The sequence below is a fragment of the Chiloscyllium plagiosum genome, unplaced genomic scaffold (assembly GCF_037043375.1).
Source record: "Chiloscyllium plagiosum isolate Xiang-an unplaced genomic scaffold, Cpla_swu_hap1 HiC_scaffold_42, whole genome shotgun sequence".
Lineage (NCBI taxonomy): Eukaryota > Metazoa > Chordata > Chondrichthyes > Orectolobiformes > Hemiscylliidae > Chiloscyllium > Chiloscyllium plagiosum.
The window spans coordinates 47,663,751-47,690,287 of NW_028270180.1; the positions used below are offsets into that span (position 1 = coordinate 47,663,751).

At 45.6% G+C, this 26,537-nt stretch overlaps 16 non-coding genes across 16 annotated transcripts; all 16 read left to right on the top strand.

Moving 5' to 3' along the window:
• The first annotated feature begins 32 nt into the window (after window positions 1-32).
• trnal-cag (transfer RNA leucine (anticodon CAG)) lies at window positions 33-114 on the top strand. Its single transcript has one exon. It is a non-coding gene; the product is annotated as a tRNA-Leu (tRNA).
• A 1,219-nt stretch (window positions 115-1,333) lies between these two features.
• On the top strand, window positions 1,334-1,406 carry trnav-cac (transfer RNA valine (anticodon CAC)). Its single transcript has one exon. It is a non-coding gene; the product is annotated as a tRNA-Val (tRNA).
• A 1,681-nt stretch (window positions 1,407-3,087) lies between these two features.
• Window positions 3,088-3,169, top strand: trnal-cag (transfer RNA leucine (anticodon CAG)). Its single transcript has one exon. It is a non-coding gene; the product is annotated as a tRNA-Leu (tRNA).
• A 1,219-nt stretch (window positions 3,170-4,388) lies between these two features.
• On the top strand, window positions 4,389-4,461 carry trnav-cac (transfer RNA valine (anticodon CAC)). The gene has a single exon. It is a non-coding gene; the product is annotated as a tRNA-Val (tRNA).
• A 1,681-nt stretch (window positions 4,462-6,142) lies between these two features.
• trnal-cag (transfer RNA leucine (anticodon CAG)) lies at window positions 6,143-6,224 on the top strand. The gene has a single exon. It is a non-coding gene; the product is annotated as a tRNA-Leu (tRNA).
• Window positions 6,225-9,197: 2,973 nt separating this feature from the next.
• trnal-cag (transfer RNA leucine (anticodon CAG)) lies at window positions 9,198-9,279 on the top strand. The gene has a single exon. It is a non-coding gene; the product is annotated as a tRNA-Leu (tRNA).
• Window positions 9,280-10,499: 1,220 nt separating this feature from the next.
• Window positions 10,500-10,572, top strand: trnav-cac (transfer RNA valine (anticodon CAC)). Its single transcript has one exon. It is a non-coding gene; the product is annotated as a tRNA-Val (tRNA).
• A 1,682-nt stretch (window positions 10,573-12,254) lies between these two features.
• Window positions 12,255-12,336, top strand: trnam-cau (transfer RNA methionine (anticodon CAU)). The gene has a single exon. It is a non-coding gene; the product is annotated as a tRNA-Met (tRNA).
• Window positions 12,337-13,556: 1,220 nt separating this feature from the next.
• Window positions 13,557-13,629, top strand: trnav-cac (transfer RNA valine (anticodon CAC)). The gene has a single exon. It is a non-coding gene; the product is annotated as a tRNA-Val (tRNA).
• A 1,682-nt stretch (window positions 13,630-15,311) lies between these two features.
• Window positions 15,312-15,393, top strand: trnal-cag (transfer RNA leucine (anticodon CAG)). Its single transcript has one exon. It is a non-coding gene; the product is annotated as a tRNA-Leu (tRNA).
• Window positions 15,394-16,613: 1,220 nt separating this feature from the next.
• On the top strand, window positions 16,614-16,686 carry trnav-cac (transfer RNA valine (anticodon CAC)). Its single transcript has one exon. It is a non-coding gene; the product is annotated as a tRNA-Val (tRNA).
• Window positions 16,687-18,369: 1,683 nt separating this feature from the next.
• trnal-cag (transfer RNA leucine (anticodon CAG)) lies at window positions 18,370-18,451 on the top strand. The gene has a single exon. It is a non-coding gene; the product is annotated as a tRNA-Leu (tRNA).
• Window positions 18,452-19,671: 1,220 nt separating this feature from the next.
• trnav-cac (transfer RNA valine (anticodon CAC)) lies at window positions 19,672-19,744 on the top strand. The gene has a single exon. It is a non-coding gene; the product is annotated as a tRNA-Val (tRNA).
• Window positions 19,745-21,426: 1,682 nt separating this feature from the next.
• Window positions 21,427-21,508, top strand: trnal-cag (transfer RNA leucine (anticodon CAG)). The gene has a single exon. It is a non-coding gene; the product is annotated as a tRNA-Leu (tRNA).
• Window positions 21,509-22,728: 1,220 nt separating this feature from the next.
• trnav-cac (transfer RNA valine (anticodon CAC)) lies at window positions 22,729-22,801 on the top strand. The gene has a single exon. It is a non-coding gene; the product is annotated as a tRNA-Val (tRNA).
• A 2,984-nt stretch (window positions 22,802-25,785) lies between these two features.
• On the top strand, window positions 25,786-25,858 carry trnav-cac (transfer RNA valine (anticodon CAC)). The gene has a single exon. It is a non-coding gene; the product is annotated as a tRNA-Val (tRNA).
• Window positions 25,859-26,537: the final 679 nt, after the last annotated feature.

A 26,537-nucleotide genomic window follows, 5' to 3' on the forward strand; every position in this document is an offset into this window, starting at 1 on the left:
AAATACAAGAAAATAAGAAGGCGCGGCCGGCTGGTAGTGTGGCCGAGCGGTCTAAGGCGCTGGATCCAGGTTCCAGTCTCGAAAGGGGCGTGGGTTCGAATCCCACCACTGCCATTTCTGCTGATCAACTCCAACGCTGCAGCTTGTTAAAATGCTGTTTCGGTGCCCACTGTATATTGATGTTGAAAACAAAAGTAAAAGGGGTTTGCTTCCCAGGGAACTAACTGTGGTGTGGGATACTGCCCAATATTTCAAAATGTCTCTACTGTCATGATCGTGTTCGCCTCCCGCTCGGAAAATCGCAAACAGTTCTGCCATCCCAGGCAAGTTGAGCTTTTTGAAAGAGTCGTTTGGAAATGCCCTGTTGTTAGTTGTGAGATTACTTTATGACTCATGCCCTCGGACTGTATCACATTTAGCATTCATGCATCTCTGTGTCTGAAAATGCATGAGATATGCCAGTTTGTTTGTGTTCCGTGTTAAATGCTTTCTGTTTTGCGATTCGCTCAATACATTTCGATTTAACAGGGTTTCTGAGGTAACTTCCAGCAGCAAAAATTCTCAGCAGAGGATCTGGGAAAATTTCGCAGAGTATGGTCAGTCGGAGCTAAAGTAAGGAAGTCGTTCGTTTCTGCAGTGTTTCACAATACTACCTCTCCCGTGAGCAATCGAACAGACTAAATGTTTGTGCCACAGACTGCGATGGCAAACTCCGCTAAAAAGTAATCCTTTAAAGCCGGTAACATGACGTAATTGGGGTACATCGTGGAAAAAGATACTTCGGTGGACCTCATCCGTGCTCACCACATCGCCAAAATTAAACAAGTCCCGTTCCCCAGCATTTGGCCCCAATCCCTCTAAACGCATCATATCCAGAAACTCACCCGATTACCTTTGCAATTTTCTGAGTGTAATAGCCTCCTCCACTTCCTCTGGTAGATCATTCCAAACACGCACAACCTTCTTTGTGGGAAATGTGCCTCAGGTCCTTTGTCACTTTCAGCCCAATCACCTTAAAGCTATGCTCTCGAGTTTTCAACTCACACCAACTTGGGTAAAACTCAGTTAACCACCCTTCCATAAGGTCATGTTGCAGCTGTTACGCTGCAGGGAAAGTCGTCCAAGCCTATTCCACCTCGCCCTACGGTACAAACATCGACGACAGCTTTGTCTATATTTTGTCATCAATTTAACGTGTCTTTTTTTTTACGTTTTCAAGATGTCAATTACGCTGGACAACAACGAGCTATTGGAAACAAAAAGGTGAAACGTAGAACGGATTCAACTTTCAGTGTTGGACGCCATTGAGTCGCAGCACTGCCGACTCCGGCTTGTTTCTGTAGTGTAGTGGTCATCACGTTCGCCTCACACGCGAAAGGTCCCCAGTTCGAAACTGGGCAGAAACTGCTTTGTTCTTCAACTGCAGCCTTTTACATGGACAAGAGCTGAGCTTTCTTGCATGCTTTCCCATCTGCAAACCTGCCTTCGAATTTCCTTGAACAAATCTGCTCTGGTAGTGAAATGTAATGCAATTCCATTTCATTACAGTGCAAAGCGTTGTTAAGTTTTTCTCCAACCTGGTTCTGATCATATGCCATTCTGTTGGAGAGTGTAGTTACCGCCTTCTGATCCTTCCACGAAAAGCAGTACCGCATTTGCCTTCCTTGCGCAGGCGGCTCGGTTCAAAGACAGGAAAGAAGCAGATGCTCTGGTGTCACAGCGCACCACGAATTCCTGAACTTGTCTGTTTGTCAAATGTACCCCAAGGTCGTCTCAGAAAGACCTCATTTGGAAGCTGTCAATCGTGATTCAACGTGCGAGAATTGGCACCAGATATCCTGAATCATGTTTTGGAGCAATTCGCACGTTAGTGGCTCATTCAATCAGCAACAGCAATGAAAGAAATTGCACTCTCAGAGGAACCTTTCGACTTGCGCATTCCTGGCGTCGCTAGTATTAAGGTCCGCCCCGAGATCTAAGTCATGTTGGAACTGAAACGGAGGAATCGACAGAGAGGCTACAGAATGACATCGCATCCATTTGGTTTTCTTTAAATTACTGACGAGCAGGAAAATGTAAACGGGGAGGGCGAGTGGAGAAGTGAGGCAGTTGCAGCTCTGGTGAAATTCCTTCTTTGTGATTCACTCAGCAACCAGAGACGTGAAGGTGACTCAGGCGTGAAAGCTCTTCACATCGAGAACAAAAAGCACTCAAGGGCAGTTAGCACCTCTTCCGGAGTGGGGGGTGCGGTGAGGTAATTACCTTGTGACTTCTGTTACGATGTTCAGAAACTGCCGTTTTGATTGAGGTGAACAGAAACTGCATTTCTAAAAAGCACCATGGCATTTAACAAAATTTATCGAGTCGCTTGTCGTCGATTCCCACATAGGTTTCCAACGCAGTTGGTATCCATGTGGCTCATGTCCAGGTGTGAACATCTCTGCAGCACATTGCACGGTTAAGGTAAAAGGCAAGGAAAGTCGCTTCTAGAACTGGCTCCGAGGTCAGAGCATCCTCACAATGTGATCTGTCGTTCTCGGATTGTAATGTTACCTCCGGTTTTCGGGTGGAGAACATTCTTTGGGACTCTTATTCTGAAAAAAAAACAGACACAGTGACTGAAACTATGCTGCACGGTATGATGTGGATTACGGCCTGCTCAGGTTTGTGCATTTTCCCTGTAGTCCGGTGTGTTTGGTGTTCCGTGTAAACGTGAAAGTCGTCCTGTTTCGAGCAATGGGTGAAATCATTTAGCAAAGCGAGATTCGAAATTGCAGTAATGTCAAGCAGCTCATGGTTATTTGACCAAATCATAAGCGAACCCATATTCTTAAGCACTCACAGATACATTTGTAGCTGAAAAGAGTCTGAGAAGATAGACTCAGTTTACCATTGATTTTTGTCTGGATTGATGGGCTATCAATATCTGCTGCGAAATTGACATTGTAGCTGTGCCAGTCCGAGAGGACATCCCAGCAGCTGTGCGAGTCCGAGAGGAATCATGGAACCCTTATCATGTGACTTTGCATCTGTTGTTATGCAGGAGCACAATTGGAAATACAAGAAAATAAGAAGGCGCGGCCGGCTGGTAGTGTGGCCGAGCGGTCTAAGGCGCTGGATCCAGGTTCCAGTCTCGAAAGGGGCGTGGGTTCGAATCCCACCACTGCCATTTCTGCTGATCAACTCCAACGCTGCAGCTTGTTAAAATGCTGTTTCGGTGCCCACTGTATATTGATGTTGAAAACAAAAGTAAAAGGGGTTTGCTTCCCAGGGAACTAACTGTGGTGTGGGATACTGCCCAATATTTCAAAATGTCTCTACTGTCATGATCGTGTTCGCCTCCCGCTCGGAAAATCGCAAACAGTTCTGCCATCCCAGGCAAGTTGAGCTTTTTGAAAGAGTCGTTTGGAAATGCCCTGTTGTTAGTTGTGAGATTACTTTATGACTCATGCCCTCGGACTGTATCACATTTAGCATTCATGCATCTCTGTGTCTGAAAATGCATGAGATATGCCAGTTTGTTTGTGTTCCGTGTTAAATGCTTTCTGTTTTGCGATTCGCTCAATACATTTCGATTTAACAGGGTTTCTGAGGTAACTTCCAGCAGCAAAAATTCTCAGCAGAGGATCTGGGAAAATTTCGCAGAGTATGGTCAGTCGGAGCTAAAGTAAGGAAGTCGTTCGTTTCTGCAGTGTTTCACAATACTACCTCTCCCGTGAGCAATCGAACAGACTAAATGTTTGTGCCACAGACTGCGATGGCAAACTCCGCTAAAAAGTAATCCTTTAAAGCCGGTAACATGACGTAATTGGGGTACATCGTGGAAAAAGATACTTCGGTGGACCTCATCCGTGCTCACCACATCGCCAAAATTAAACAAGTCCCGTTCCCCAGCATTTGGCCCCAATCCCTCTAAACGCATCATATCCAGAAACTCACCCGATTACCTTTGCAATTTTCTGAGTGTAATAGCCTCCTCCACTTCCTCTGGTAGATCATTCCAAACACGCACAACCTTCTTTGTGGGAAATGTGCCTCAGGTCTTTTGTCACTTTCAGCCCAATCACCTTAAAGCTATGCTCTCGAGTTTTCAACTCACACCAACTTGGGTAAAACTCAGTTAACCACCCTTCCATAAGGTCATGTTGCAGCTGTTACGCTGCAGGGAAAGTCGTCCAAGCCTATTCCACCTCGCCCTACGGTACAAACATCGACGACAGCTTTGTCTATATTTTGTCATCAATTTAACGTGTCTTTTTTTTTACGTTTTCAAGATGTCAATTACGCTGGACAACAACGAGCTATTGGAAACAAAAAGGTGAAACGTAGAACGGATTCAACTTTCAGTGTTGGACGCCATTGAGTCGCAGCACTGCCGACTCCGGCTTGTTTCTGTAGTGTAGTGGTCATCACGTTCGCCTCACACGCGAAAGGTCCCCAGTTCGAAACTGGGCAGAAACTGCTTTGTTCTTCAACTGCAGCCTTTTACATGGACAAGAGCTGAGCTTTCTTGCATGCTTTCCCATCTGCAAACCTGCCTTCGAATTTCCTTGAACAAATCTGCTCTGGTAGTGAAATGTAATGCAATTCCATTTCATTACAGTGCAAAGCGTTGTTAAGTTTTTCTCCAACCTGGTTCTGATCATATGCCATTCTGTTGGAGAGTGTAGTTACCGCCTTCTGATCCTTCCACGAAAAGCAGTACCGCATTTGCCTTCCTTGCGCAGGCGGCTCGGTTCAAAGACAGGAAAGAAGCAGATGCTCTGGTGTCACAGCGCACCACGAATTCCTGAACTTGTCTGTTTGTCAAATGTACCCCAAGGTCGTCTCAGAAAGACCTCATTTGGAAGCTGTCAATCGTGATTCAACGTGCGAGAATTGGCACCAGATATCCTGAATCATGTTTTGGAGCAATTCGCACGTTAGTGGCTCATTCAATCAGCAACAGCAATGAAAGAAATTGCACTCTCAGAGGAACCTTTCGACTTGCGCATTCATAGCGTCGCTAGTATTAAGGTCCGCCCCGAGATCTAAGTCATGTTGGAACTGAAACGGAGGAATCGACAGAGAGGCTACAGAATGACATCGCATCCATTTGGTTTTCTTTAAATTACTGACGAGCAGGAAAATGTAAACGGGGAGGGCGAGTGGAGAAGTGAGGCAGTTGCAGCTCTGGTGAAATTCCTTCTTTGTGATTCACTCAGCAACCAGAGACGTGAAGGTGACTCAGGCGTGAAAGCTCTTCACATCGAGAACAAAAAGCACTCAAGGGCAGTTAGCACCTCTTCCGGAGTGGGGGGTGCGGTGAGGTAATTACCTTGTGACTTCTGTTACGATGTTCAGAAACTGCCGTTTTGATTGAGGTGAACAGAAACTGCATTTCTAAAAAGCACCATGGAATTTAACAAAATTTATCGAGTCGCTTGTCGTCGATTCCCACATAGGTTTCCAACGCAGTTGGTATCCATGTGGCTCATGTCCAGGTGTGAACATCTCTGCAGCACATTGCACGGTTAAGGTAAAAGGCAAGGAAAGTCGCTTCTAGAACTGGCTCCGAGGTCAGAGCATCCTCACAATGTGATCTGTCGTTCTCGGATTGTAATGTTACCTCCGGTTTTCGGGTGGAGAACATTCTTTGGGACTCTTCTTCTGAAAAAAAAAAAGACACAGTGACTGAAACTATGCTGCACGGTATGATGTGGATTACGGCCTGCTCAGGTTTGTGCATTTTCCCTGTAGTCCGGTGTGTTTGGTGTTCCGTGTAAACGTGAAAGTCGTCCTGTTTCGAGCAATGGGTGAAATCATTTAGCAAAGCGAGATTCGAAATTGCAGTAATGTCAAGCAGCTCATGGTTATTTGACCAAATCATAAGCGAACCCATATTCTTAAGCACTCACAGATACATTTGTAGCTGAAAAGAGTCTGAGAAGATAGACTCAGTTTACCATTGATTTTTGTCTGGATTGATGGGCTATCAATATCTGCTGCGAAATTGACATTGTAGCTGTGCCAGTCCGAGAGGACATCCCAGCAGCTGTGCGAGTCCGAGAGGAATCATGGAACCCTTATCATGTGACTTTGCATCTGTTGTTATGCAGGAGCACAATTGGAAATACAAGAAAATAAGAAGGCGCGGCCGGCTGGTAGTGTGGCCGAGCGGTCTAAGGCGCTGGATCCAGGTTCCAGTCTCGAAAGGGGCGTGGGTTCGAATCCCACCACTGCCATTTCTGCTGATCAACTCCAACGCTGCAGCTTGTTAAAATGCTGTTTCGGTGCCCACTGTCTATTGATGTTGAAAACAAAAGTAAAAGGGGTTTGCTTCCCAGGGAACTAACTGTGGTGTGGGATACTGCCAAATATTTCAAAATGTCTCTACTGTCATGATCGTGTTCGCCTCCCGCTCGGAAAATCGCAAACAGTTCTGCCATCCCAGGCAAGTTGAGCTTTTTGAAAGAGTCGTTTGGAAATGCCCTGTTGTTAGTTGTGAGATTACTTTATGACTCATGCCCTCGGACTGTATCACATTTAGCATTCATGCATCTCTGTGTCTGAAAATGCATGAGATATGCCAGTTTGTTTGTGTTCCGTGTTAAATGCTTTCTGTTTTGCGATTCGCTCAATACATTTCGATTTAACAGGGTTTCTGAGGTAACTTCCAGCAGCAAAAATTCTCAGCAGAGGACCTGGGAAAATTTCGCAGAGTATGGTCAGTCGGAGCTAAAGTAAGGAAGTCGTTCGTTTCTGCAGTGTTTCACAATACTACCTCTCCCGAGAGCAATCGAACAGACTAAATGTTTGTGCCACAGACTGCGATGGCAAACTCCGCTAAAAAGTAATCCTTTAAAGCCGGTAACATGACGTAATTGGGGTACATCGTGGAAAAAGATACTTCGGTGGACCTCATCCGTGCTCACCACATCGCCAAAATTAAACAAGTCCCGTTCCCCAGCATTTGGCCCCAATCCCTCTAAACGCATCATATCCAGAAACTCACCCGATTACCTTTGCAATTTTCTGAGTGTAATAGCCTCCTCCACTTCCTCTGGTAGATCATTCCAAACACGCACAACCTTCTTTGTGGGAAATGTGCCTCAGGTCCTTTGTCACTTTCAGCCCAATCACCTTAAAGCTATGCTCTCGAGTTTTCAACTCACACCAACTTGGGTAAAACTCAGTTAACCACCCTTCCATAAGGTCATGTTGCAGCTGTTACGCTGCAGGGAAAGTCGTCCCAGCCTATTCCACCTCGCCCTACGGTACAAACATCGACGACAGCTTTGTCTATATTTTGTCATCAATTTAACGTGTCTTTTTTTTTACGTTTTCAAGATGTCAATTACGCTGGACAACAACGAGCTATTGGAAACAAAAAGGTGAAACGTAGAACGGATTCAACTTTCAGTGTTGGACGCCATTGAGTCGCAGCACTGCCAACTCCGGCTTGTTTCTGTAGTGTAGTGGTCGTCCCGTTCGCCTCACACGCGAAAGGTCCCCAGTTCGAAACTGGGCAGAAACTGCTTTGTTCTTCAACTGCAGCCTTTTACATGGACAAGAGCTGAGCTTTCTTGCATGCTTTCCCATCTGCAAACCAGCCTTCGAATTTGCTTGAACAAATCTGCTCTGGGAGTGAAATGTAATGCAATTCCATTTAATTACAGTGCAAAGCGTTGTTAAGTTTTTCTCCAACCTGGTTCTGATCATATGCCATTCTGTTGGAGAGTGTAGTTACCGCCTTCTGATCCTTCCACGAAAAGCAGTACCGCATTTGCCTTCCTTGCGCAGGCGGCTCGGTTCAAAGACAGGAAAGAAGCAGATGCTCTGGTGTCACAGCGCACCACGAATTCCTGAACTTGTCTGTTTGTCAAATGTACCCCAAGGTCGTCTCAGAAAGACCTCATTTGGAAGCTGTCAATCGTGATTCAACGTGCGAGAATTGGCACCAGATATCCTGAATCATGTTTTGGAGCAATTCGCACGTTAGTGGCTCATTCAATCAGCAACAGCAATGAAAGAAATTGCACTCTCAGAGGAACCTTTCGACTTGCGCATTCATAGCGTCGCTAGTATTAAGGTCCGCCCCGAGATCTAAGTCATGTTGGAACTGAAACGGAGGAATCGACAGAGAGGCTACAGAATGACATCGCATCCATTTGGTTTTCTTTAAATTACTGACGAGCAGGAAAATGTAAACGGGGAGGGCGAGTGGAGAAGTGAGGCAGTTGCAGCTCTGGTGAAATTCCTTCTTTGTGATTCACTCAGCAACCAGAGACGTGAAGGTGACTCAGGCGTGAAAGCTCTTCACATCGAGAACAAAAAGCACTCAAGGGCAGTTAGCACCTCTTCCGGAGTGGGGGGTGCGGTGAGGTAATTACCTTGTGACTTCTGTTACGATGTTCAGAAACTGCCGTTTTGATTGAGGTGAACAGAAACTGCATTTCTAAAAAGCACCATGGAATTTAACAAAATTTATCGAGTCGCTTGTCGTCGATTCCCACATAGGTTTCCAACGCAGTTGGTATCCATGTGGCTCATGTCCAGGTGTGAACATCTCTGCAGCACATTGCACGGTTAAGGTAAAAGGCAAGGAAAGTCGCTTCTAGAACTGGCTCCGAGGTCAGAGCATCCTCACAATGTGATCTGTCGTTCTCGCATTGTAATGTTACCTCCGGTTTTCGGGTGGAGAACATTCTTTGGGACTCTTATTCTGAAAAAAAAACAGACACAGTGACTGAAACTATGCTCCACGGTATGATGTGGATTACGGCCTGCTCAGGTTTGTGCATTTTCCCTGTAGTCCGGTGTGTTTGGTGTTCCGTGTAAACGTGAAAGTCGTCCTGTTTCGAGCAATGGGTGAAATCATTTAGCAAAGCGAGATTCGAAATTGCAGTAATGTCAAGCAGCTCATGGTTATTTGACCAAATCATAAGCGAACCCATATTCTTAAGCACTCACAGATACATTTGTAGCTGAAAAGAGTCTGAGAAGATAGACTCAGTTTACCATTGATTTTTGTCTGGATTGATGGGCTATCAATATCTGCTGCGAAATTGACATTGTAGCTGTGCCAGTCCGAGAGGACATCCCAGCAGCTGTGCGAGTCCGAGAGGAATCATGGAACCCTTATCATGTGACTTTGCATCTGTTGTTATGCAGGAGCACAATTGGAAATACAAGAAAATAAGAAGGCGCGGCCGGCTGGTAGTGTGGCCGAGCGGTCTAAGGCGCTGGATCCAGGTTCCAGTCTCGAAAGGGGCGTGGGTTCGAATCCCACCACTGCCATTTCTGCTGATCAACTCCAACGCTGCAGCTTGTTAAAATGCTGTTTCGGTGCCCACTGTATATTGATGTTGAAAACAAAAGTAAAAGGGGTTTGCTTCCCAGGGAACTAACTGTGGTGTGGGATACTGCCAAATATTTCAAAATGTCTCTACTGTCATGATCGTGTTCGCCTCCCGCTCGGAAAATCGCAAACAGTTCTGCCATCCCAGGCAAGTTGAGCTTTTTGAAAGAGTCGTTTGGAAATGCCCTGTTGTTAGTTGTGAGATTACTTTATGACTCATGCCCTCGGACTGTATCACATTTAGCATTCATGCATCTCTGTGTCTGAAAATGCATGAGATATGCCAGTTTGTTTGTGTTCCGTGTTAAATGCTTTCTGTTTTGCGATTCGCTCAATACATTTCGATTTAACAGGGTTTCTGAGGTAACTTCCAGCAGCAAAAATTCTCAGCAGAGGACCTGGGAAAATTTCGCAGAGTATGGTCAGTCGGAGCTAAAGTAAGGAAGTCGTTCGTTTCTGCAGTGTTTCACAATACTACCTCTCCCGTGAGCAATCGAACAGACTAAATGTTTGTGCCACAGACTGCGATGGCAAACTCCGCTAAAAAGTAATCCTTTAAAGCCGGTAACATGACGTAATTGGGGTACATCGTGGAAAAAGATACTTCGGTGGACCTCATCCGTGCTCACCACATCGCCAAAATTAAACAAGTCCCGTTCCCCAGCATTTGGCCCCAATCCCTCTAAACGCATCATATCCAGAAACTCACCCGATTACCTTTGCAATTTTCTGAGTGTAATAGCCTCCTCCACTTCCTCTGGTAGATCATTCCAAACACGCACAACCTTCTTTGTGGGAAATGTGCCTCAGGTCCTTTGTCACTTTCAGCCCAATCACCTTAAAGCTATGCTCTCGAGTTTTCAACTCACACCAACTTGGGTAAAACTCAGTTAACCACCCTTCCATAAGGTCATGTTGCAGCTGTTACGCTGCAGGGAAAGTCGTCCCAGCCTATTCCACCTCGCCCTACGGTACAAACATCGACGACAGCTTTGTCTATATTTTGTCATCAATTTAACGTGTCTTTTTTTTTTACGTTTTCAAGATGTCAATTACGCTGGACAACAACGAGCTATTGGAAACAAAAAGGTGAAACGTAGAACGGATTCAACTTTCAGTGTTGGACGCCATTGAGTCGCAGCACTGCCAACTCCGGCTTGTTTCTGTAGTGTAGTGGTCATCACGTTCGCCTCACACGCGAAAGGTCCCCAGTTCGAAACTGGGCAGAAACTGCTTTGTTCTTCAACTGCAGCCTTTTACATGGACAAGAACTGAGCTTTCTTGCATGCTTTCCCATCTGCAAACCAGCCTTCGAATTTGCTTGAACAAATCTGCTCTGGGAGTGAAATGTAATGCAATTCCATTTAATTACAGTGCAAAGCGTTGTTAAGTTTTTCTCCAACCTGGTTCTGATCATATGCCATTCTGTTGGAGAGTGTAGTTACCGCCTTCTGATCCTTCCACGAAAAGCAGTACCGCATTTGCCTTCCTTGCGCAGGCGGCTCGGTTCAAAGACAGGAAAGAAGCAGATGCTCTGGTGTCACAGCGCACCACGAATTCCTGAACTTGTCTGTTTGTCAAATGTACCCCAAGGTCGTCTCAGAAAGACCTCATTTGGAAGCTGTCAATCGTGATTCAACGTGCGAGAATTGGCACCAGATATCCTGAATCATGTTTTGGAGCAATTCGCACGTTAGTGGCTCATTCAATCAGCAACAGCAATGAAAGAAATTGCACTCTCAGAGGAACCTTTCGACTTGCGCATTCATAGCGTCGCTAGTATTAAGGTCCGCCCCGAGATCTAAGTCATGTTGGAACTGAAACGGAGGAATCGACAGAGAGGCTACAGAATGACATCGCATCCATTTGGTTTTCTTTAAATTACTGACGAGCAGGAAAATGTAAACGGGGAAGGCGAGTGGAGAAGTAAGGCAGTTGCAGCTCTGGTGAAATTCCTTCTTTGTGATTCACTCAGCAACCAGAGACGTGAAGGTGACTCAGGCGTGAAAGCTCTTCACATCGAGAACAAAAAGCACTCAAGGGCAGTTAGCACCTCTTCCGGAGTGGGGGGTGCGGTGAGGTAATTACCTTGTGACTTCTGTTACTATGTTCAGAAACTGCCGTTTTGATTGAGGTGAACAGAAACTGCATTTCTAAAAAGCACCATGGAATTTAACAAAATTTATCGAGTCGCTTGTCGTCGATTCCCACATAGGTTTCCAACGCAGTTGGTATCCATGTGGCTCATGTCCAGGTGTGAACATCTCTGCAGCACATTGCACGGTTAAGGTAAAAGGCAAGGAAAGTCGCTTCTAGAACTGGCTCCGAGGTCAGAGCATCCTCACAATGTGATCTGTCGTTCTCGGATTGTAATGTTACCTCCGGTTTTCGGGTGGAGAACATTCTTTGGGACTCTTATTCTGAAAAAAAAAACAGACACAGTGACTGAAACTATGCTGCACGGTATGATGTGGATTACGGCCTGCTCAGGTTTGTGCATTTTCCCTGTAGTCCGGTGTGTTTGGTGTTCCGTGTAAACGTGAAAGTCGTCCTGTTTCGAGCAATGGGTGAAATCATTTAGCAAAGCGAGATTCGAAATTGCAGTAATGTCAAGCAGCTCATGGTTATTTGACCAAATCATAAGCGAACCCATATTCTTAAGCACTCACAGATACATTTGTAGCTGAAAAGAGTCTGAGAAGATAGACTCAGTTTACCATTGATTTTTGTCTGGATTGATGGGCTATCAATATCTGCTGCGAAATTGACATTGTAGCTGTGCCAGTCCGAGAGGACATCCCAGCAGCTGTGCGAGTCCGAGAGGAATCATGGAACCCTTATCATGTGACTTTGCATCTGTTGTTATGCAGGAGCACAATTGGAAATACAAGAAAATAAGAAGGCGCGGCCGGCTGGTAGTGTGGCCGAGCGGTCTAAGGCGCTGGATCCATGTTCCAGTCTCGAAAGGGGCGTGGGTTCGAATCCCACCACTGCCATTTCTGCTGATCAACTCCAACGCTGCAGCTTGTTAAAATGCTGTTTCGGTGCCCACTGTATATTGATGTTGAAAACAAAAGTAAAAGGGGTTTGCTTCCCAGGGAACTAACTGTGGTGTGGGATACTGCCAAATATTTCAAAATGTCTCTACTGTCATGATCGTGTTCGCCTCCCGCTCGGAAAATCGCAAACAGTTCTGCCATCCCAGGCAAGTTGAGCTTTTTGAAAGAGTCGTTTGGAAATACCCTGTTGTTAGTTGTGAGATTACTTTATGACTCATGCCCTCGGACTGTATCACATTTAGCATTCATGCATCTCTGTGTCTGAAAATGCATGAGATATGCCAGTTTGTTTGTGTTCCGTGTTAAATGCTTTCTGTTTTGCGATTCGCTCAATACATTTCGATTTAACAGGGTTTCTGAGGTAACTTCCAGCAGCAAAAATTCTCAGCAGAGGACCTGGGAAAATTTCGCAGAGTATGGTCAGTCGGAGCTAAAGTAAGGAAGTCGTTCGTTTCTGCAGTGTTTCACAATACTACCTCTCCCGAGAGCAATCGAACAGACTAAATGTTTGTGCCACAGACTGCGATGGCAAACTCCGCTAAAAAGTAATCCTTTAAAGCCGGTAACATGACGTAATTGGGGTACATCGTGGAAAAAGATACTTCGGTGGACCTCATCCGTGCTCACCACATCGCCAAAATTAAACAAGTCCCGTTCCCCAGCATTTGGCCCCAATCCCTCTAAACGCATCATATCCAGAAACTCACCCGATTACCTTTGCAATTTTCTGAGTGTAATAGCCTCCTCCACTTCCTCTGGTAGATCATTCCAAACACGCACAACCTTCTTTGTGGGAAATGTGCCTCAGGTCCTTTGTCACTTTCAGCCCAATCACCTTAAAGCTATGCTCTCGAGTTTTCAACTCACACCAACTTGGGTAAAACTCAGTTAACCACCCTTCCATAAGGTCATGTTGCAGCTGTTACGCTGCAGGGAAAGTCGTCCCAGCCTATTCCACCTCGCCCTACGGTACAAACATCGACGACAGCTTTGTCTATATTTTGTCATCAATTTAACGTGTCTTTTTTTTTTACGTTTTCAAGATGTCAATTACGCTGGACAACAACGAGCTATTGGAAACAAAAAGGTGAAACGTAGAACGGATTCAACTTTCAGTGTTGGACGCCATTGAGTCGCAGCACTGCCAACTCCGGCTTGTTTCTGTAGTGTAGTGGTCATCACGTTCGCCTCACACGCGAAAGGTCCCCAGTTCGAAACTGGGCAGAAACTGCTTTGTTCTTCAACTGCAGCCTTTTACATGGACAAGAGCTGAGCTTTCTTGCATGCTTTCCCATCTGCAAACCAGCCTTCGAATTTGCTTGAACAAATCTGCTCTGGGAGTGAAATGTAATGCAATTCCATTTAATTACAGTGCAAAGCGTTGTTAAGTTTTTCTCCAACCTGGTTCTGATCATATGCCATTCTGTTGGAGAGTGTAGTTACCGCCTTCTGATCCTTCCACGAAAAGCAGTACCGCATTTGCCTTCCTTGCGCAGGCGGCTCGGTTCAAAGACAGGAAAGAAGCAGATGCTCTGGTGTCACAGCGCACCACGAATTCCTGAACTTGTCTGTTTGTCAAATGTACCCCAAGGTCGTCTCAGAAAGACCTCATTTGGAAGCTGTCAATCGTGATTCAACGTGCGAGAATTGGCACCAGATATCCTGAATCATGTTTTGGAGCAATTCGCACGTTAGTGGCTCATTCAATCAGCAACAGCAATGAAAGAAATTGCACTCTCAGAGGAACCTTTCGACTTGCGCATTCATAGCGTCGCTAGTATTAAGGTCCGCCCCGAGATCTAAGTCATGTTGGAACTGAAACGGAGGAATCGACAGAGAGGCTACAGAATGACATCGCATCCATTTGGTTTTCTTTAAATTACTGACGAGCAGGAAAATGTAAACGGGGAGGGCGAGTGGAGAAGTGAGGCAGTTGCAGCTCTGGTGAAATTCCTTCTTTGTGATTCACTCAGCAACCAGAGACGTGAAGGTGACTCAGGCGTGAAAGCTCTTCACATCGAGAACAAAAAGCACTCAAGGGCAGTTAGCACCTCTTCCGGAGTGGGGGGTGCGGTGAGGTAATTACCTTGTGACTTCTGTTACGATGTTCAGAAACTGCCGTTTTGATTGAGGTGAACAGAAACTGCATTTCTAAAAAGCACCATGGAATTTAACAAAATTTATCGAGTCGCTTGTCGTCGATTCCCACATAGGTTTCCAACGCAGTTGGTATCCATGTGGCTCATGTCCAGGTGTGAACATCTCTGCAGCACATTGCACGGTTAAGGTAAAAGGCAAGGAAAGTCGCTTCTAGAACTGGCTCCGAGGTCAGAGCATCCTCACAATGTGATCTGTCGTTCTCGGATTGTAATGTTACCTCCGGTTTTCGGGTGGAGAACATTCTTTGGGACTCTTATTCTGAAAAAAAAAACAGACACAGTGACTGAAACTATGCTGCACGGTATGATGTGGATTACGGCCTGCTCAGGTTTGTGCATTTTCCCTGTAGTCCGGTGTGTTTGGTGTTCCGTGTAAACGTGAAAGTCGTCCTGTTTCGAGCAATGGGTGAAATCATTTAGCAAAGCGAGATTCGAAATTGCAGTAATGTCAAGCAGCTCATGGTTATTTGACCAAATCATAAGCGAACCCATATTCTTAAGCACTCACAGATACATTTGTAGCTGAAAAGAGTCTGAGAAGATAGACTCAGTTTACCATTGATTTTTGTCTGGATTGATGGGCTATCAATATCTGCTGCGAAATTGACATTGTAGCTGTGCCAGTCCGAGAGGACATCCCAGCAGCTGTGCGAGTCCGAGAGGAATCATGGAACCCTTATCATGTGACTTTGCATCTGTTGTTATGCAGGAGCACAATTGGAAATACAAGAAAATAAGAAGGCGCGGCCGGCTGGTAGTGTGGCCGAGCGGTCTAAGGCGCTGGATCCAGGTTCCAGTCTCGAAAGGGGCGTGGGTTCGAATCCCACCACTGCCATTTCTGCTGATCAACTCCAACGCTGCAGCTTGTTAAAATGCTGTTTCGGTGCCCACTGTATATTGATGTTGAAAACAAAAGTAAAAGGGGTTTGCTTCCCAGGGAACTAACTGTGGTGTGGGATACTGCCAAATATTTCAAAATGTCTCTACTGTCATGATCGTGTTCGCCTCCCGCTCGGAAAATCGCAAACAGTTCTGCCATCCCAGGCAAGTTGAGCTTTTTGAAAGAGTCGTTTGGAAATGCCCTGTTGTTAGTTGTGAGATTACTTTATGACTCATGCCCTCGGACTGTATCACATTTAGCATTCATGCATCTCTGTGTCTGAAAATGCATGAGATATGCCAGTTTGTTTGTGTTCCGTGTTAAATGCTTTCTGTTTTGCGATTCGCTCAATACATTTCGATTTAACAGGGTTTCTGAGGTAACTTCCAGCAGCAAAAATTCTCAGCAGAGGACCTGGGAAAATTTCGCAGAGTATGGTCAGTCGGAGCTAAAGTAAGGAAGTCGTTCGTTTCTGCAGTGTTTCACAATACTACCTCTCCCGTGAGCAATCGAACAGACTAAATGTTTGTGCCACAGACTGCGATGGCAAACTCCGCTAAAAAGTAATCCTTTAAAGCCGGTAACATGACGTAATTGGGGTACATCGTGGAAAAAGATACTTCGGTGGACCTCATCCGTGCTCACCACATCGCCAAAATTAAACAAGTCCCGTTCCCCAGCATTTGGCCCCAATCCCTCTAAACGCATCATATCCAGAAACTCACCCGATTACCTTTGCAATTTTCTGAGTGTAATAGCCTCCTCCACTTCCTCTGGTAGATCATTCCAAACACGCACAACCTTCTTTGTGGGAAATGTGCCTCAGGTCCTTTGTCACTTTCAGCCCAATCACCTTAAAGCTATGCTCTCGAGTTTTCAACTCACACCAACTTGGGTAAAACTCAGTTAACCACCCTTCCATAAGGTCATGTTGCAGCTGTTACGCTGCAGGGAAAGTCGTCCCAGCCTATTCCACCTCGCCCTACGGTACAAACATCGACGACAGCTTTGTCTATATTTTGTCATCAATTTAACGTGTCTTTTTTTTTTACGTTTTCAAGATGTCAATTACGCTGGACAACAACGAGCTATTGGAAACAAAAAGGTGAAACGTAGAACGGATTCAACTTTCAGTGTTGGACGCCATTGAGTCGCAGCACTGCCAACTCCGGCTTGTTTCTGTAGTGTAGTGGTCATCACGTTCGCCTCACACGCGAAAGGTCCCCAGTTCGAAACTGGGCAGAAACTGCTTTGTTCTTCAACTGCAGCCTTTTACATGGACAAGAACTGAGCTTTCTTGCATGCTTTCCCATCTGCAAACCAGCCTTCGAATTTGCTTGAACAAATCTGCTCTGGGAGTGAAATGTAATGCAATTCCATTTAATTACAGTGCAAAGCGTTGTTAAGTTTTTCTCCAACCTGGTTCTGATCATATGCCATTCTGTTGGAGAGTGTAGTTACCGCCTTCTGATCCTTCCACGAAAAGCAGTACCGCATTTGCCTTCCTTGCGCAGGCGGCTCGGTTCAAAGACAGGAAAGAAGCAGATGCTCTGGTGTCACAGCGCACCACGAATTCCTGAACTTGTCTGTTTGTCACATGTACCCCAAGGTCGTCTCAGAAAGACCTCATTTGGAAGCTGTCAATCGTGATTCAACGTGCGAGAATTGGCACCAGATATCCTGAATCATGTTTTGGAGCAATTCGCACGTTAGTGGCTCATTCAATCAGCAACAGCAATGAAAGAAATTGCACTCTCAGAGGAACCTTTCGACTTGCGCATTCATAGCGTCGCTAGTATTAAGGTCCGCCCCGAGATCTAAGTCATGTTGGAACTGAAACGGAGGAATCGACAGAGAGGCTACAGAATGACATCGCATCCATTTGGTTTTCTTTAAATTACTGACGAGCAGGAAAATGTAAACGGGGAAGGCGAGTGGAGAAGTAAGGCAGTTGCAGCTCTGGTGAAATTCCTTCTTTGTGATTCACTCAGCAACCAGAGACGTGAAGGTGACTCAGGCGTGAAAGCTCTTCACATCGAGAACAAAAAGCACTCAAGGGCAGTTAGCACCTCTTCCGGAGTGGGGGGTGCGGTGAGGTAATTACCTTGTGACTTCTGTTACTATGTTCAGAAACTGCCGTTTTGATTGAGGTGAACAGAAACTGCATTTCTAAAAAGCACCATGGAATTTAACAAAATTTATCGAGTCGCTTGTCGTCGATTCCCACATAGGTTTCCAACGCAGTTGGTATCCATGTGGCTCATGTCCAGGTGTGAACATCTCTGCAGCACATTGCACGGTTAAGGTAAAAGGCAAGGAAAGTCGCTTCTAGAACTGGCTCCGAGGTCAGAGCATCCTCACAATGTGATCTGTCGTTCTCGGATTGTAATGTTACCTCCGGTTTTCGGGTGGAGAACATTCTTTGGGACTCTTATTCTGAAAAAAAAAAACAGACACAGTGACTGAAACTATGCTGCACGGTATGATGTGGATTACGGCCTGCTCAGGTTTGTGCATTTTCCCTGTAGTCCGGTGTGTTTGGTGTTCCGTGTAAACGTGAAAGTCGTCCTGTTTCGAGCAATGGGTGAAATCATTTAGCAAAGCGAGATTCGAAATTGCAGTAATGTCAAGCAGCTCATGGTTATTTGACCAAATCATAAGCGAACCCATATTCTTAAGCACTCACAGATACATTTGTAGCTGAAAAGAGTCTGAGAAGATAGACTCAGTTTACCATTGATTTTTGTCTGGATTGATGGGCTATCAATATCTGCTGCGAAATTGACATTGTAGCTGTGCCAGTCCGAGAGGACATCCCAGCAGCTGTGCGAGTCCGAGAGGAATCATGGAACCCTTATCATGTGACTTTGCATCTGTTGTTATGCAGGAGCACAATTGGAAATACAAGAAAATAAGAAGGCGCGGCCGGCTGGTAGTGTGGCCGAGCGGTCTAAGGCGCTGGATCCAGGTTCCAGTCTCGAAAGGGGCGTGGGTTCGAATCCCACCACTGCCATTTCTGCTGATCAACTCCAACGCTGCAGCTTGTTAAAATGCTGTTTCGGTGCCCACTGTATATTGATGTTGAAAACAAAAGTAAAAGGGGTTTGCTTCCCAGGGAACTAACTGTGGTGTGGGATACTGCCAAATATTTCAAAATGTCTCTACTGTCATGATCGTGTTCGCCTCCCGCTCGGAAAATCGCAAACAGTTCTGCCATCCCAGGCAAGTTGAGCTTTTTGAAAGAGTCGTTTGGAAATGCCCTGTTGTTAGTTGTGAGATTACTTTATGACTCATGCCCTCGGACTGTATCACATTTAGCATTCATGCATCTCTGTGTCTGAAAATGCATGAGATATGCCAGTTTGTTTGTGTTCCGTGTTAAATGCTTTCTGTTTTGCGATTCGCTCAATACATTTCGATTTAACAGGGTTTCTGAGGTAACTTCCAGCAGCAAAAATTCTCAGCAGAGGACCTGGGAAAATTTCGCAGAGTATGGTCAGTCGGAGCTAAAGTAAGGAAGTCGTTCGTTTCTGCAGTGTTTCACAATACTACCTCTCCCGTGAGCAATCGAACAGACTAAATGTTTGTGCCACAGACTGCGATGGCAAACTCCGCTAAAAAGTAATCCTTTAAAGCCGGTAACATGACGTAATTGGGGTACATCGTGGAAAAAGATACTTCGGTGGACCTCATCCGTGCTCACCACATCGCCAAAATTAAACAAGTCCCGTTCCCCAGCATTTGGCCCCAATCCCTCTAAACGCATCATATCCAGAAACTCACCCGATTACCTTTGCAATTTTCTGAGTGTAATAGCCTCCTCCACTTCCTCTGGTAGATCATTCCAAACACGCACAACCTTCTTTGTGGGAAATGTGCCTCAGGTCCTTTGTCACTTTCAGCCCAATCACCTTAAAGCTATGCTCTCGAGTTTTCAACTCACACCAACTTGGGTAAAACTCAGTTAACCACCCTTCCATAAGGTCATGTTGCAGCTGTTACGCTGCAGGGAAAGTCGTCCCAGCCTATTCCACCTCGCCCTACGGTACAAACATCGACGACAGCTTTGTCTATATTTTGTCATCAATTTAACGTGTCTTTTTTTTTTACGTTTTCAAGATGTCAATTACGCTGGACAACAACGAGCTATTGGAAACAAAAAGGTGAAACGTAGAACGGATTCAACTTTCAGTGTTGGACGCCATTGAGTCGCAGCACTGCCAACTCCGGCTTGTTTCTGTAGTGTAGTGGTCATCACGTTCGCCTCACACGCGAAAGGTCCCCAGTTCGAAACTGGGCAGAAACTGCTTTGTTCTTCAACTGCAGCCTTTTACATGGACAAGAACTGAGCTTTCTTGCATGCTTTCCCATCTGCAAACCAGCCTTCGAATTTGCTTGAACAAATCTGCTCTGGGAGTGAAATGTAATGCAATTCCATTTAATTACAGTGCAAAGCGTTGTTAAGTTTTTCTCCAACCTGGTTCTGATCATATGCCATTCTGTTGGAGAGTGTAGTTACCGCCTTCTGATCCTTCCACGAAAAGCAGTACCGCATTTGCCTTCCTTGCGCAGGCGGCTCGGTTCAAAGACAGGAAAGAAGCAGATGCTCTGGTGTCACAGCGCACCACGAATTCCTGAACTTGTCTGTTTGTCAAATGTACCCCAAGGTCGTCTCAGAAAGACCTCATTTGGAAGCTGTCAATCGTGATTCAACGTGCGAGAATTGGCACCAGATATCCTGAATCATGTTTTGCAGCAATTCGCACGTTAGTGGCTCATTCAATCAGCAACAGCAATGAAAGAAATTGCACTCTCAGAGGAACCTTTCGACTTGCGCATTCATAGCGTCGCTAGTATTAAGGTCCGCCCCGAGATCTAAGTCATGTTGGAACTGAAACGGAGGAATCGACAGAGAGGCTACAGAATGACATCGCATCCATTTGGTTTTCTTTAAATTACTGACGAGCAGGAAAATGTAAACGGGGAAGGCGAGTGGAGAAGTAAGGCAGTTGCAGCTCTGGTGAAATTCCTTCTTTGTGATTCACTCAGCAACCAGAGACGTGAAGGTGACTCAGGCGTGAAAGCTCTTCACATCGAGAACAAAAAGCACTCAAGGGCAGTTAGCACCTCTTCCGGAGTGGGGGGTGCGGTGAGGTAATTACCTTGTGACTTCTGTTACTATGTTCAGAAACTGCCGTTTTGATTGAGGTGAACAGAAACTGCATTTCTAAAAAGCACCATGGAATTTAACAAAATTTATCGAGTCGCTTGTCGTCGATTCCCACATAGGTTTCCAACGCAGTTGGTATCCATGTGGCTCATGTCCAGGTGTGAACATCTCTGCAGCACATTGCACGGTTAAGGTAAAAGGCAAGGAAAGTCGCTTCTAGAACTGGCTCCGAGGTCAGAGCATCCTCACAATGTGATCTGTCGTTCTCGGATTGTAATGTTACCTCCGGTTTTCGGGTGGAGAACATTCTTTGGGACTCTTATTCTGAAAAAAAAAACAGACACAGTGACTGAAACTATGCTGCACGGTATGATGTGGATTACGGCCTGCTCAGGTTTGTGCATTTTCCCTGTAGTCCGGTGTGTTTGGTGTTCCGTGTAAACGTGAAAGTCGTCCTGTTTCGAGCAATGGGTGAAATCATTTAGCAAAGCGAGATTCGAAATTGCAGTAATGTCAAGCAGCTCATGGTTATTTGACCAAATCATAAGCGAACCCATATTCTTAAGCACTCACAGATACATTTGTAGCTGAAAAGAGTCTGAGAAGATAGACTCAGTTTACCATTGATTTTTGTCTGGATTGATGGGCTATCAATATCTGCTGCGAAATTGACATTGTAGCTGTGCCAGTCCGAGAGGACATCCCAGCAGCTGTGCGAGTCCGAGAGGAATCATGGAACCCTTATCATGTGACTTTGCATCTGTTGTTATGCAGGAGCACAATTGGAAATACAAGAAAATAAGAAGGCGCGGCCGGCTGGTAGTGTGGCCGAGCGGTCTAAGGCGCTGGATCCAGGTTCCAGTCTCGAAAGGGGCGTGGGTTCGAATCCCACCACTGCCATTTCTGCTGATCAACTCCAACGCTGCAGCTTGTTAAAATGCTGTTTCGGTGCCCACTGTATATTGATGTTGAAAACAAAAGTAAAAGGGGTTTGCTTCCCAGGGAACTAACTGTGGTGTGGGATACTGCCAAATATTTCAAAATGTCTCTACTGTCATGATCGTGTTCGCCTCCCGCTCGGAAAATCGCAAACAGTTCTGCCATCCCAGGCAAGTTGAGCTTTTTGAAAGAGTCGTTTGGAAATACCCTGTTGTTAGTTGTGAGATTACTTTATGACTCATGCCCTCGGACTGTATCACATTTAGCATTCATGCATCTCTGTGTCTGAAAATGCATGAGATATGCCAGTTTGTTTGTGTTCCGTGTTAAATGCTTTCTGTTTTGCGATTCGCTCAATACATTTCGATTTAACAGGGTTTCTGAGGTAACTTCCAGCAGCAAAAATTCTCAGCAGAGGACCTGGGAAAATTTCGCAGAGTATGGTCAGTCGGAGCTAAAGTAAGGAAGTCGTTCGTTTCTGCAGTGTTTCACAATACTACCTCTCCCGAGAGCAATCGAACAGACTAAATGTTTGTGCCACAGACTGCGATGGCAAACTCCGCTAAAAAGTAATCCTTTAAAGCCGGTAACATGACGTAATTGGGGTACATCGTGGAAAAAGATACTTCGGTGGACCTCATCCGTGCTCACCACATCGCCAAAATTAAACAAGTCCCGTTCCCCAGCATTTGGCCCCAATCCCTCTAAACGCATCATATCCAGAAACTCACCCGATTACCTTTGCAATTTTCTGAGTGTAATAGCCTCCTCCACTTCCTCTGGTAGATCATTCCAAACACGCACAACCTTCTTTGTGGGAAATGTGCCTCAGGTCCTTTGTCACTTTCAGCCCAATCACCTTAAAGCTATGCTCTCGAGTTTTCAACTCACACCAACTTGGGTAAAACTCAGTTAACCACCCTTCCATAAGGTCATGTTGCAGCTGTTACGCTGCAGGGAAAGTCGTCCCAGCCTATTCCACCTCGCCCTACGGTACAAACATCGACGACAGCTTTGTCTATATTTTGTCATCAATTTAACGTGTCTTTTTTTTTTACGTTTTCAAGATGTCAATTACGCTGGACAACAACGAGCTATTGGAAACAAAAAGGTGAAACGTAGAACGGATTCAACTTTCAGTGTTGGACGCCACTGATTCGCCGCACTGGCGGCGGCGGCTTGTTTCTGTAGTGTAGTGGTCATCACGTTCGCCTCACACGCGAAAGGTCCCCAGTTCGAAACTGGGCAGAAACTGCTTTGTTCTTCAACTGCAGCCTTTTACATGGACAAGAGCTGAGCTTTCTTGCATGCTTTCCCATCTGCAAACCAGCCTTCGAATTTGCTTGAACAAATCTGCTCTGGGAGTGAAATGTAATGCAATTCCATTTAATTACAGTGCAAAGCGTTGTTAAGTTTTTCTCCAACCTGGTTCTGATCATATGCCATTCTGTTGGAGAGTGTAGTTACCGCCTTCTGATCCTTCCACGAAAAGCAGTACCGCATTTGCCTTCCTTGCGCAGGCGGCTCGGTTCAAAGACAGGAAAGAAGCAGATGCTCTGGTGTCACAGCGCACCACGAATTCCTGAACTTGTCTGTTTGTCAAATGTACCCCAAGGTCGTCTCAGAAAGACCTCATTTGGAAGCTGTCAATCGTGATTCAACGTGCGAGAATTGGCACCAGATATCCTGAATCATGTTTTGGAGCAATTCGCACGTTAGTGGCTCATTCAATCAGCAACAGCAATGAAAGAAATTGCACTCTCAGAGGAACCTTTCGACTTGCGCATTCATAGCGTCGCTAGTATTAAGGTCCGCCCCGAGATCTAAGTCATGTTGGAACTGAAACGGAGGAATCGACAGAGAGGCTACAGAATGACATCGCATCCATTTGGTTTTCTTTAAATTACTGACGAGCAGGAAAATGTAAACGGGGAGGGCGAGTGGAGAAGTGAGGCAGTTGCAGCTCTGGTGAAATTCCTTCTTTGTGATTCACTCAGCAACCAGAGACGTGAAGGTGACTCAGGCGTGAAAGCTCTTCACATCGAGAACAAAAAGCACTCAAGGGCAGTTAGCACCTCTTCCGGAGTGGGGGGTGCGGTGAGGTAATTACCTTGTGACTTCTGTTACGATGTTCAGAAACTGCCGTTTTGATTGAGGTGAACAGAAACTGCATTTCTAAAAAGCACCATGGAATTTAACAAAATTTATCGAGTCGCTTGTCGTCGATTCCCACATAGGTTTCCAACGCAGTTGGTATCCATGTGGCTCATGTCCAGGTGTGAACATCTCTGCAGCACATTGCACGGTTAAGGTAAAAGGCAAGGAAAGTCGCTTCTAGAACTGGCTCCGAGGTCAGAGCATCCTCACAATGTGATCTGTCGTTCTCGGATTGTAATGTTACCTCCGGTTTTCGGGTGGAGAACATTCTTTGGGACTCTTATTCTGAAAAAAAAAACAGACACAGTGACTGAAACTATGCTGCACGGTATGATGTGGATTACGGCCTGCTCAGGTTTGTGCATTTTCCCTGTAGTCCGGTGTGTTTGGTGTTCCGTGTAAACGTGAAAGTCGTCCTGTTTCGAGCAATGGGTGAAATCATTTAGCAAAGCGAGATTCGAAATTGCAGTAATGTCAAGCAGCTCATGGTTATTTGACCAAATCATAAGCGAACCCATATTCTTAAGCACTCACAGATACATTTGTAGCTGAAAAGAGTCTGAGAAGATAGACTCAGTTTACCATTGATTTTTGTCTGGATTGATGGGCTATCAATATCTGCTGCGAAATTGACATTGTAGCTGTGCCAGTCCGAGAGGACATCCCAGCAGCTGTGCGAGTCCGAGAGGAATCATGGAACCCTTATCATGTGACTTTGCATCTGTTGTTATGCAGGAGCACAATTGGAAATACAAGAAAATAAGAAGGCGCGGCCGGCTGGTAGTGTGGCCGAGCGGTCTAAGGCGCTGGATCCAGGTTCCAGTCTCGAAAGGGGCAGTGGGTTCGAATCCCACCACTGCCATTTCTGCTGATCAACTCCAACGCTGCAGCTTGTTAAAATGCTGTTTCGGTGCCCACTGTATATTGATGTTGAAAACAAAAGTAAAAGGGGTTTGCTTCCCAGGGAACTAACTGTGGTGTGGGATACTGCCAAATATTTCAAAATGTCTCTACTGTCATGATCGTGTTCGCCTCCCGCTCGGAAAATCGCAAACAGTTCTGCCATCCCAGGCAAGTTGAGCTTTTTGAAAGAGTCGTTTGGAAATGCCCTGTTGTTAGTTGTGAGATTACTTTATGACTCATGCCCTCGGACTGTATCACATTTAGCATTCATGCATCTCTGTGTCTGAAAATGCATGAGATATGCCAGTTTGTTTGTGTTCCGTGTTAAATGCTTTCTGTTTTGCGATTCGCTCAATACATTTCGATTTAACAGGGTTTCTGAGGTAACTTCCAGCAGCAAAAATTCTCAGCAGAGGACCTGGGAAAATTTCGCAGAGTATGGTCAGTCGGAGCTAAAGTAAGGAAGTCGTTCGTTTCTGCAGTGTTTCACAATACTACCTCTCCCGTGAGCAATCGAACAGACTAAATGTTTGTGCCACAGACTGCGATGGCAAACTCCGCTAAAAAGTAATCCTTTAAAGCCGGTAACATGACGTAATTGGGGTACATCGTGGAAAAAGATACTTCGGTGGACCTCATCCGTGCTCACCACATCGCCAAAATTAAACAAGTCCCGTTCCCCAGCATTTGGCCCCAATCCCTCTAAACGCATCATATCCAGAAACTCACCCGATTACCTTTGCAATTTTCTGAGTGTAATAGCCTCCTCCACTTCCTCTGGTAGATCATTCCAAACACGCACAACCTTCTTTGTGGGAAATGTGCCTCAGGTCCTTTGTCACTTTCAGCCCAATCACCTTAAAGCTATGCTCTCGAGTTTTCAACTCACACCAACTTGGGTAAAACTCAGTTAACCACCCTTCCATAAGGTCATGTTGCAGCTGTTACGCTGCAGGGAAAGTCGTCCCAGCCTATTCCACCTCGCCCTACGGTACAAACATCGACGACAGCTTTGTCTATATTTTGTCATCAATTTAACGTGTCTTTTTTTTTACGTTTTCAAGATGTCAATTACGCTGGACAACAACGAGCTATTGGAAACAAAAAGGTGAAACGTAGAACGGATTCAACTTTCAGTGTTGGACGCCATTGAGTCGCAGCACTGCCAACTCCGGCTTGTTTCTGTAGTGTAGTGGTCATCACGTTCGCCTCACACGCGAAAGGTCCCCAGTTCGAAACTGGGCAGAAACTGCTTTGTTCTTCAACTGCAGCCTTTTACATGGACAAGAACTGAGCTTTCTTGCATGCTTTCCCATCTGCAAACCAGCCTTCGAATTTGCTTGAACAAATCTGCTCTGGGAGTGAAATGTAATGCAATTCCATTTAATTACAGTGCAAAGCGTTGTTAAGTTTTTCTCCAACCTGGTTCTGATCATATGCCATTCTGTTGGGGAGTGTAGTTACCGCCTTCTGATCCTTCCACGAAAAGCAGTACCGCATTTGCCTTCCTTGCGCAGGCGGCTCGGTTCAAAGACAGGAAAGAAGCAGATGCTCTGGTGTCACAGCGCACCACGAATTCCTGAACTTGTCTGTTTGTCAAATGTACCCCAAGGTCGTCTCAGAAAGACCTCATTTGGAAGCTGTCAATCGTGATTCAACGTGCGAGAATTGGCACCAGATATCCTGAATCATGTTTTGGAGCAATTCGCACGTTAGTGGCTCATTCAATCAGCAACAGCAATGAAAGAAATTGCACTCTCAGAGGAACCTTTCGACTTGCGCATTCATAGCGTCGCTAGTATTAAGGTCCGCCCCGAGATCTAAGTCATGTTGGAACTGAAACGGAGGAATCGACAGAGAGGCTACAGAATGACATCGCATCCATTTGGTTTTCTTTAAATTACTGACGAGCAGGAAAATGTAAACGGGG